Below are 9,590 nucleotides of genomic sequence, written 5' to 3'. Positions count from 1 at the left end.
TTTTGACAGATTCTCTTGGGTTTTCAAGGTACACAATCATATCATCTGCATACAGAGATAACTTGACTTCCTCTTTTCCTATTTGGATACCACTGATTGCCTTCTCTTCTCTAATTGCTTGAGCCAGGACTTCCAATACTGCATTGAACAGTAGGCGTGAGAGTGGGCATCCTTGTCTTGTTCCAGTTTTCAGGGGAAATGGTTGTAATTTTTGTCTGTTTCGGAGTATGCTGGCTGTGTGTTTCTCGTAGATGGCTTTTACTATTTGAAGGTATCTTCCCCGTATGCCTAGATGTTCAAGGGTTTTTATCAAGAAGGGGTGCTGGATTTTATCAAAAGCTTTTTCTGCATCTAATGATATGATCATGTGGTTTTTGTTTTGACATCTGTTGATGTATTTAATTACATTTATGGTTTTATGAATGCTGAACCAGCCTTGCATCCCAGGAATGAAGCCTACTTGGTCATGATGGATGATTTTTGAGATGTATTGCTGAATCCGGTTTGCTAGGATCTTGTTGAGAATTTTAGCATCTATGTTCATCAAAGATATTGGCCTGTAGTTCTCTTTCTTTGTTGGATCTTTACCTGGCTTAGGTATCAATGAGATTTTGGCTTCGTAAAATGATTTGGGGAGAGTTCCATCTTTTTCAATCACCTGGAATACCTTCAGTAGGATTGATATCAGCTCCTCCTTGAATGTCTTGTAGAATTCTGCTGGAAAGCCATCTGGACCAGGGCTTTTTTTTGTAGGAAGTTTTCTTATTACGTAGTTGATTTCCTTGATTGTTGTTGGTCTATTTAGGGTCTCAATTTCTTCTTGTTACAACTTAGGTAGGTTGTGTAATGTCAGAAAGTCCTCCATTTCCTAAAGGCTTTCAAGTTTGTTTCCATACAAGTGTACATTTTAGTCTCTAATGATCTTTTGTATTTCTTCAGGGTCAGATGTGACTTCATCTTTTGTGTTTCTGATTGTGCTTATTTGTTTTTTTTCTCGTTTTTTTCTTGGTCAGTCTAGCTAGGGGACCATCGATCTTGTTTATCCTTTTGAAGAACCAGTTTTTTGTTTCATTGATTTTTTATATTATCTTTTTGTCTTCTATGTCCTGGATTTGGGCTTTTATTTTGGTGATCTGGATTCTTCTGCTGAAATTAGGGTTTTTGTGGTGTTGCTTTTCCAGCTTCTTTAGGTGGCTTGTTAGGTTGTAAATTCCCCTCTTACTACAGCTTTCAGGGCATCCCAGAGATTTTGGTAAGATGTTTCTTCATTTTCATTTGTTTCCAGGTAACTTTTGATCCCTGTTTTGATTTCATCATTGACCCAGGAGTTGTTTAGCATCATGCTGTTTAGTGTCCATGTCTTTGTGGGGTTTGGGGGGACTTTGTTGGTGTCAATGTTTTTTTATTCCACTGTGGTCTGAGAAGATGCTTGGTAGAATTTCGGTCCTTTTAAATTTGCTTATGCTTGATTTATGGCTGAGTATGTGGTCGATATTAGAATATGTTCCATGTGGTGATGAGTAGAATGTGTATTCTGTGGTCTTTGGATGGAGTGTTCTGTAGGTATCAATTAAGTCCATTTGGTCCAAAGTTACATTGAGGTTCCGGATCTCCTTGCTGATTTTTTGTCCTGATGATCTGTCTAGGGTTGTGAGTGGGGTATTAAAGTCCCCAGTTATGATAGTGTTAGAAACAATATCTTTCTTTAGTTTTCCAAGAAGCTGCTTTATGAAAGTTGGCGCACCTATGTTGGGTGCATATATGTTTAGAATAGATATTTCTTGTTGATGGATTGAGCCTTTTATCATTATGTAGTGGCCTTCTGTATCTTTTTTGATTTTTAATAGTTTGAAGGGTATTTTGTCTGAAATTAAGATGGCTACTCCTCCTTTCTTTTGTATTCCGTTTGCTTGGAAGTTTGTTTCCCATCCTCTTACTTTGAGTCTGTGGATGTCCTTTCTAGTGAGGTGAGTCTCTTGAAGGCAATAGATTGTTGCCTGATGATATTTTATCCATTTTGCCAATCTATGTCTTTTCAGTGGTGCATTTAGTCTGTTCACATTTAGGCTAATAATTGAATTGCAAGAGTTGATCCGTGTCATAAGGTTCTTACAGAGTTGTTCCTGTTTATTTGTTGTCTTTCTTTGGGTTTTGGAGTTGGTTCATGTGTGTTTTTAATCTTTTGCCTGTACTCTTGTGAAGAATGTTGTTGTTCTTTTTTCTTTTTCTTCTGTGTTCAGTACTTTCTTAAGTGTTCTTGTAGAGGTGGCCTGGTAGCGGCGTAGGTTCGTAGGGATTGGATGTCTGGAAAAGATTTCAATTCTCCCTCATTTATGAAGCTTAGTTTGGCTGGGTAGGTTATTCTTGGTTGAAATTGTTTCTCTTTTAGAACTTTGAAGATAGGGCTCCAGGCTCTCCTGGCCTGAAGGGTTTCTGTGGATCAATCTGCTGCTATTCTAATTGGTTTTCTCTGGTAGGTTGTCTGGCCTTTTTCTCTTGCTGCCTTTAGGATTTTTCCTTTTATAGCTACTTTGTTTAGGCGAATTATTATGTGTCTGGGAGTTGGTCTTCTCATTTGTTGTCTTGCAGGGGTTCTCTGAATCTCTTGTGTTTGAATTTTTTCATCCTTAATGAGATGAGGGAAGTTTTCTTCAATGATTTCATGAAATGTTTGTTCTAGTGTGGCTTCTGTTTCTCTCTCTGCCTTAGGAAGCCAAATTACTCTTAGGTTTGGTCTCTTGAAGTGGTCATTCATCTCTTGTAGATTTTGTTCTGTCTTTTTGAGCTGCTTTTCTATGCTTTTGACAGTTTGGGTTAGTTCTGTGTTTTGGTCTTTGAGCTCTGAGATTCTTTCTTCTGCTTGGCTGATTCTGCTTTCCATTCTTATTAGTCTGTTGTTCATTTCCATCACAGTATTCTTTACTACTGTCATTTCTGACATCAACTTCTTCCTATTTTCCTCTTGTCTCTCCTCAATTTTTTTAATTCTCTCCATTAATGTCTTGATGTCTGGGTTTGTTGCATGTAACCAGTCATTCTGTGGGCTCTTCATTGTTTGTGTTCCAGAATCTGTTTCCTCAGTGTCTGATTTCCCAGGGGTCTGTGTGAGACCTATATTCTTCTTTTGGTTTTTCTTCATTTGTGTGGTTTGTCCCCCTTCCTACTTTTTCCTTCCCTCCACGTCACCATCTTCTTTAATTCTGTTATTCAGGGGTAAAGGGATTGGTTTTACATCTGTTTGTTCAATCTCCTATTCTTTATGTATGTCCTCTTACTTTGTTCAATTCTGGAGTTGCACTGTAGGTTGGGGGTGGTCCTTTTTGCAGTTTTGAGATTTACTTAAGGGGAGAGCTGTGATTCAAAATCTGTCTGCAGGTCCTGGTATTTGCTGACAGGTGTGTGGATAATGTGGAACCCACTTCCCACTGCCCTGGAATCTATCCATGCAGTGGGGCTGTAGGTTTACTCCCTGAAATAAAATGTGGTTAGCAGAGGGGAGAGAATGGAGCAGATAGTGGGTTGAAGAGGGGAGTGGAGAGATAGAGGAGTAAGGGGGGAAACAAACGAGTGTGCCAACAAATAGAGAGCGAGGCCTATACTGAAACAGATAAAAACAATAGACCACAGCTACACGCGAACCAACTCTCATACAAAAAATAAAAAATAAAAATAAAACATATAGTGATGCTAACATACAAGCTAACCAACCACCTTGTTAGTGTGCTGTTCCTCTATACAAAGATATGGTTTACAGAGAGAAGAAAAGAGAAGAAAAGGAAAAGGAAAAAAAGAAAAAAAGGGAACAATACAGTAGGAATAAAATTAAGTCATTAAACTAATAGAATCAATGAAGCACACTCTGAGACATTTCGTTTAAGTCCAATGTCCTTTCAGGTCTGATCTCTAGTTTTCTTTTCAAGCTGGCAAATTAATTTGCAGTTAGAGTCAGTTGCCCCTGATCTGCTGTGAAGGACAGTTCAGATTAACCTCCATTCAGCACTCTGGTCTATGTCTTTATCAAGCTTGTTTCTCCCGTTTCGGTGTTGTTACCTTGAATCGCCAGCAGGTGGTGCTATCTCAGCTGCTCGCCCCAGAGGGGGTGGAGCTGGACAGGAATAAGATGGCTGCTTGCCTCAGGGCAGGCAACAGGAGCCTTATGGCGGCGGGTAGGATAGTCTCGGTCACAGGAGAGGTGGCAGCAATCCCAGCAGATCTTCCCTGAATGGGTTTGATGTGGATCGCCTCGGGCCCGGGTGGTGTGATGTGCTACGGCCATCACAGAGGCCACAGCGGCAGCGGTGGCTGCAGCGGCGGCGGCGGCACTGTTTGCACCACGGTGACTGTCCAGTCCGTTGTGATGTCCCAGCGGTGGCAATGGCCGAGCTCCATATGAAGAGCAGGCTGCGATGTTGGAGTACACAGCCCCCCGGGGTGAGAGTCAGAGACCCACTGCAGATCTCCTTTGCAGAGGGCTTCAGAGACCAGGTTGCCCCGTCGCCATCTTGCTGCTTCTCCCCCTAAATCCTATTTTGTTTTCAGCAATGTTTATAGTATCTTCACTGGGAGTAGATTCCACCTCAAGAAACCACTTTCTTTGCTCATCCATAAGAAGCAAATCCTCATTTGTTCAAGTCTTATTATTTAAGTTTTATCAAGCAATTCAGTCACACCTTCAGGCTACACTTCTAATTCTGGTTCTCTTAATATTTCCAACTCCACCTGTAGTTATTTCCTCCACTGGAGTCTTAAACCCCTCTAAGTCATCCACGAGAATTAGAATTACCTTCTTCCAAACTCCTATTAGTGCTTATATTTTGACCTTCTTCCATGAATCCCAAATGCTCTGAATGGCATCTAGAATGGTGAATCCTTTCCAGAAGGTTTTCAATTTACTTTACCTAGATTCATCCAAGTAATTACTATCCATGGCACCTATAGCCCACAAAATGAACTTCTGAAATAATAAGACTTGAAAGTCAAAATTGCTTCTTGGGTTACAGAATGGATGTTGTTAACAGGCATGAAAACAACATTCATCTCCTTGTAACATCTCCATCAGGGCTCTTGGGTGACTAGGTGCATTATAGCTGAGTAGCAATATTTTGAAACGGATCTTTGCTCCGAAGCAGCAGGTCTCAACAGTGGGCTTTAAATATTCAGTAAACAATACCGGAAACAGATGTCCTGCCATTCAGGCTTTGATGTTTCATTTCTAAAGCACAGGCAGAGTAGATTTAGCATAATTTTGAAGGACCCAGGGATTTTTAGAATGGTAAGTGAGCACCAGTTTCAGCTCACAGTCACCAGTTGAATTAATCTCTAACAAGAGAGAGTCAGTCTGTCCTTTGAAGCTTTGAAGCCAGGCATGGACTTTTCCTCTTTAGCTATGAAAGTCTTCCAATAGAAGGCTGTTTAGTCTACACTGAAAATCTCGTTAGTGTTATGGCCCTTTTAGAATTTGTCTGTCAGGTTTTTTGGTTTTTACCCTGAAATCCTTATGAAAACAACAAAAATAAAATAAAATTTGTGGTTAGGGTAGCTACCTTTATCAATGATCTCAGTTAGATCTTCTAGATAACTTGCTGCAGCTTATCCATCAGCACTTGGGCATCACCTTGCATTTATATGTTATAGAGATGGTTTCTTTCCTTAAACCTCATGAACCAACCTCTGCTAACTTTAAACTTCTTCTGCAGCTTCTCACCCCTCTCAGCCTTTGCAGAGAATTAGGGGCTTGTTCCGGATTAGGCTTTGCCTCAAGGGAATGTTGCGACTGCCTGGTTGTCTATCCACACCACTCCAACTTTCTACATATCAACCATAAGGCTGTTTCTCTTTGTTATCGTCTGTGTGTTCACTGGAGTCGCATTTTAAGTTTCCTTCAAGAACTTTTCCTTTGCATTCACAACTTGACTCTTTGGTGCAAGAGGTCCAGCTTTCGGCCTGGAGGTACCTTCCTCACTAATTTAATCGCTTTTAACTTTTGATTTAAAGGGAGAGATGTGTGACTCTTTCTTTCACGTGAACACCTAGAAATCATTGTAGGGTTATTAACTGGCCTAATTTCAATATTGACCTGTCTTAGATAATAGGGAAGCCTGAGGAGAGGGAGAAAGATGGGGAATAACTGGTGGATGGTGCAGTTAGAACACACACAACATTTATAGGTTAAATTCACTGTCTTATATTGGTGTGCATTATTGTACCCCAAAATATATTGGAATATTGATGATCACTGATTGCAGATCAATATAACAGATAGAATAATAATGAGAGTTTGAAGCACTGCGAGAATTACCAAAATGTGACGCGGAGACATGAAGTGAGCTCTTGCTGTTTTCACTTCCTCATTTCACCTTCTCTCCTTGGGGAAGTCTCTCATTCACTGTGTTGTGGATGAATGCAGCTGCATCCCACTCTGGACTTTAACTCCTCGAGGCTACAACTGATCTCCTCATAGCCCTCATGCCAGAGATTAGCATCCTGTCTAGTAATTATCGATGGTCGGTTATCACGTAGAAAGAATATAATAATTAGGGAGTGACTCGAAGGAATTAAATTTTAAGTATAAGCTTTCAGGCAGTTATACTGGCAGGAAGAGAGATGATTTGCCAAAGGACTGACTAGGTGGGAGTGCATAAGAGGAAATGGTACCTACCTGGTGTCCTTTAGTTCATACCTCAACCTAGAATTCCCTCCTCTGCTCACATGAAGGCTAGCCCTGGGCCTGGCTTTCTGATTTAAGTTAAAAGTACAGCTCAGGAAGATTTGAAAGCTAAATGATCCCAGCATAGATGTCCCCGTGTATTTTCCTCATCACTTCTATAGAAGGTCACGTTACTCGTGAATCAGCTCCTCTGGGTCCCTTGCAACACCAATGGTTTTAAATAGAATCCTGTAGAATATTTATGTCTTTAAAAAAAAAAGAGTTAACATATTGCAATGATCTCAGCCTCATTAACAATGTGTTTTAGCCTAGTCATTCCCAAAGAGCTATACTTGAATCACCTAGATAACTAAAAAAAAAAAAAAAAAAAAACCAGAAAAAGAAGAAAGTTTCCTGGTTCCAGCCCTGGTCTTACAGAGTCAAACTCTATAGTATCAAGGAATCTACATAGCATAGATTGATTTCAGAATTACTACTTTGACTAAATGAACTTCTTAAACAAATAAAAGTCCACTTACTTGGTTTTAAAATATTCCCAGTGAACTTCTGTACTATTTTTAGAGACACCAAAAAGTCACAGATGATAGGTAGAGGTTGTTTTAGTTTGGAGCCCTATTCTGCTCACAGAAACCTTCATCCTTGAGGGAGTAATGAGTCTAATTAGTAACTGCAGTTCTCTTGAATGACAATTTTGTCTTTTATGTGGGCAATAACTGGATAAAACTTATTAATGTTTAGCTGTATCTTCATTTATCCAATATGACAATAATGATCTACTATTCATCTTTCAATAGTGCCTATGAGTGGGGTCGATATGTATAGGGAGGGTGCTGAGCATACCCTCAAAAGTGATTGTCAGTTCTCCATGTTCTCTGCTTAAGGACTTGCTGGATGTGACCGGGTGGCAATTGAGGAAATCATGAAATAGAGGAGACACGGGAGCATCTTCAAGATTCTAGGAAATTCAGAGGAGACTATGGACTGTTTTGGGGTTATTCCTGACAAAAACCATTTGCCTGCAGTTGAAAGGCCTTTACTATACTTTTGTAAGTACCTAATTGTGACATGGAAAAGGAAACATTAAAAAAGAAGATGTAAGCCAGGTGCGGTGGTTCATGCCTGTAATCCCAGCACTTTGGGAGGCCAAGGCGAGAGGATTGCCCGCCTGAGCCCACAGATTTGAGACCAACCTGGGCAACATGGCAAGACCTTGTCTCTACATAAATCAAAAAATTAGCCGGGCATGGTGGCATGCGTCTGTAGTCCCAGCTATTTGGAAGGCTGAAATGGAAGGATTACCTGAACCCAGCAGATTGAGGCTATGGTGGCCATTAGCGTGCCACTGCACTCCAGCCTGGGTGACAGAGTGAGACTCCAGCTCAAAAAAAAGAAGATGTAAAGATTACCACCTTAAAGGAGCTTTCTGTTTCTTCATTTATGGAGTCATAATTTAAGGTAAAAAAAAAAACACAGTTGGTGCTATAACGGAAGTAAAAACCAAAAGTGTTCTTAAAAAGGTGAGATTGGCGTAGAACTACACAAAAAAAGACTAATGACACAGACTAGCTTCACCAGACAGTAAAACACATTATGCAATTATAGTAAATAAGTATGTGCTGTACTGGTGCAAAAATTAAGCAGATGGAACAGAAAAAGACCCTATTGTATTTAATCATTTAACAATGAAGGAGATAAAACAAATCAGTGGTGAAAGGACAGTATATTCAACAAACAGTTCTCAGCACACACCTGTAATCCCAGCACTTTGGGAGGCCGAGGTGCTTGAGCCCACAGGTTTGACAGCAGCCTGGGCAACTTGATCTCTACAATAAACAAAAAAACTAGCCAGGCATGGTGTCGCATGCCTGTAATATCTGCTACTTGGAAGCACAGCAGGTTGAGGCTGCGGTGGCCGTGAGGGTACCACTGCACTCCAGCCTAGGCGACAGAGTAAGACTCTGACTCAAAAACAAAACAAAGCGAAGCAAAAAACAAATAGTTCTCAAAACATTGCAAAGTAGATCCGGATCAACATAAATTAGACTCTTCTGTCATATCATCACTAAGATCAAATTATTAGAAATAATAATACTCAGTGTTGACAAGGTTATAGTGAGATGGGTACTCTCTCATATAGGTAGAGGAAGTACAAATTAGGCTAACCACTCTGGAAAGCATTTTGAATTATGAGTTAACAGACTTTAAGATATTCATAACCTTTTGATTCAGTAGTTCCACTCAAACACGCACTTGTGTATGTATATGTATATATAGATGCACATCTGTGTATGTGTACACACATACACATTTATAAATATATACACACATATTCCTAAGAATGTGAAATTCCAGTTAAAATGTACTTATAAGGCGGTCATTAAAGTGTTTTTATGATAGTAGTAAAATTGGAAAAATGGTGGTTAATTAGGAGAATTATTAAGTAAATCATGCTACTTTAATGCAATAGAACAGAATATATATTTTAAAACATTTTTTAGCAGTGTTTTTATTGATATGGAAATTTGCCTTCATTATGTTAGATGAAAAAATAGAGTGCTATTATCTCAATACTAAAACACATAGAAAAAGGACTGGGAATGTATATTCCAAAATGTCAATCTTGTTATTTTGGGATTATGGGTATGGCCCTCCCCTTTCCAAATTTTCTGCAATTTATACGTTTTAGAGTGGATTCTTGACATTCACAAGAGACACATCTAAAATAGTGGCTAATCCTTAAAATGCAAATACTTTCTCTTTCTCAGCCTTCCTTAGTTTCTCTTTATTGCCGTCATCAGCACTATCTGTTGACTTTCTTCTCACACAGAGCATTTTTGTTATATCTCTAGAGCTCTGGATTCTGGGTAGTTTGCTAGCAGCAATAGCACTTCCTAAAAGTGCCCTTCTTTTTTTTTTTTTTTTT

General features: G+C 39.6%; 1 pseudogene; it reads right to left on the bottom strand.

The window, feature by feature from the left end:
- Positions 1-4,072: 4,072 nt before the first annotated feature.
- LOC103262867 overlaps positions 4,073-9,590 on the bottom strand; it is a 37,519-nt pseudogene continuing 32,001 nt past the window's right edge.

The sequence above is a fragment of the Carlito syrichta genome, unplaced genomic scaffold, assembly GCF_000164805.1.
Source record: "Carlito syrichta isolate Samal-C Ts95f unplaced genomic scaffold, Tarsius_syrichta-2.0.1 Scaffold304635, whole genome shotgun sequence".
Taxonomy (NCBI): Eukaryota; Metazoa; Chordata; class Mammalia; order Primates; family Tarsiidae; genus Carlito; species Carlito syrichta.
This window is presented reverse-complemented; position numbering and strand designations above follow the sequence as displayed.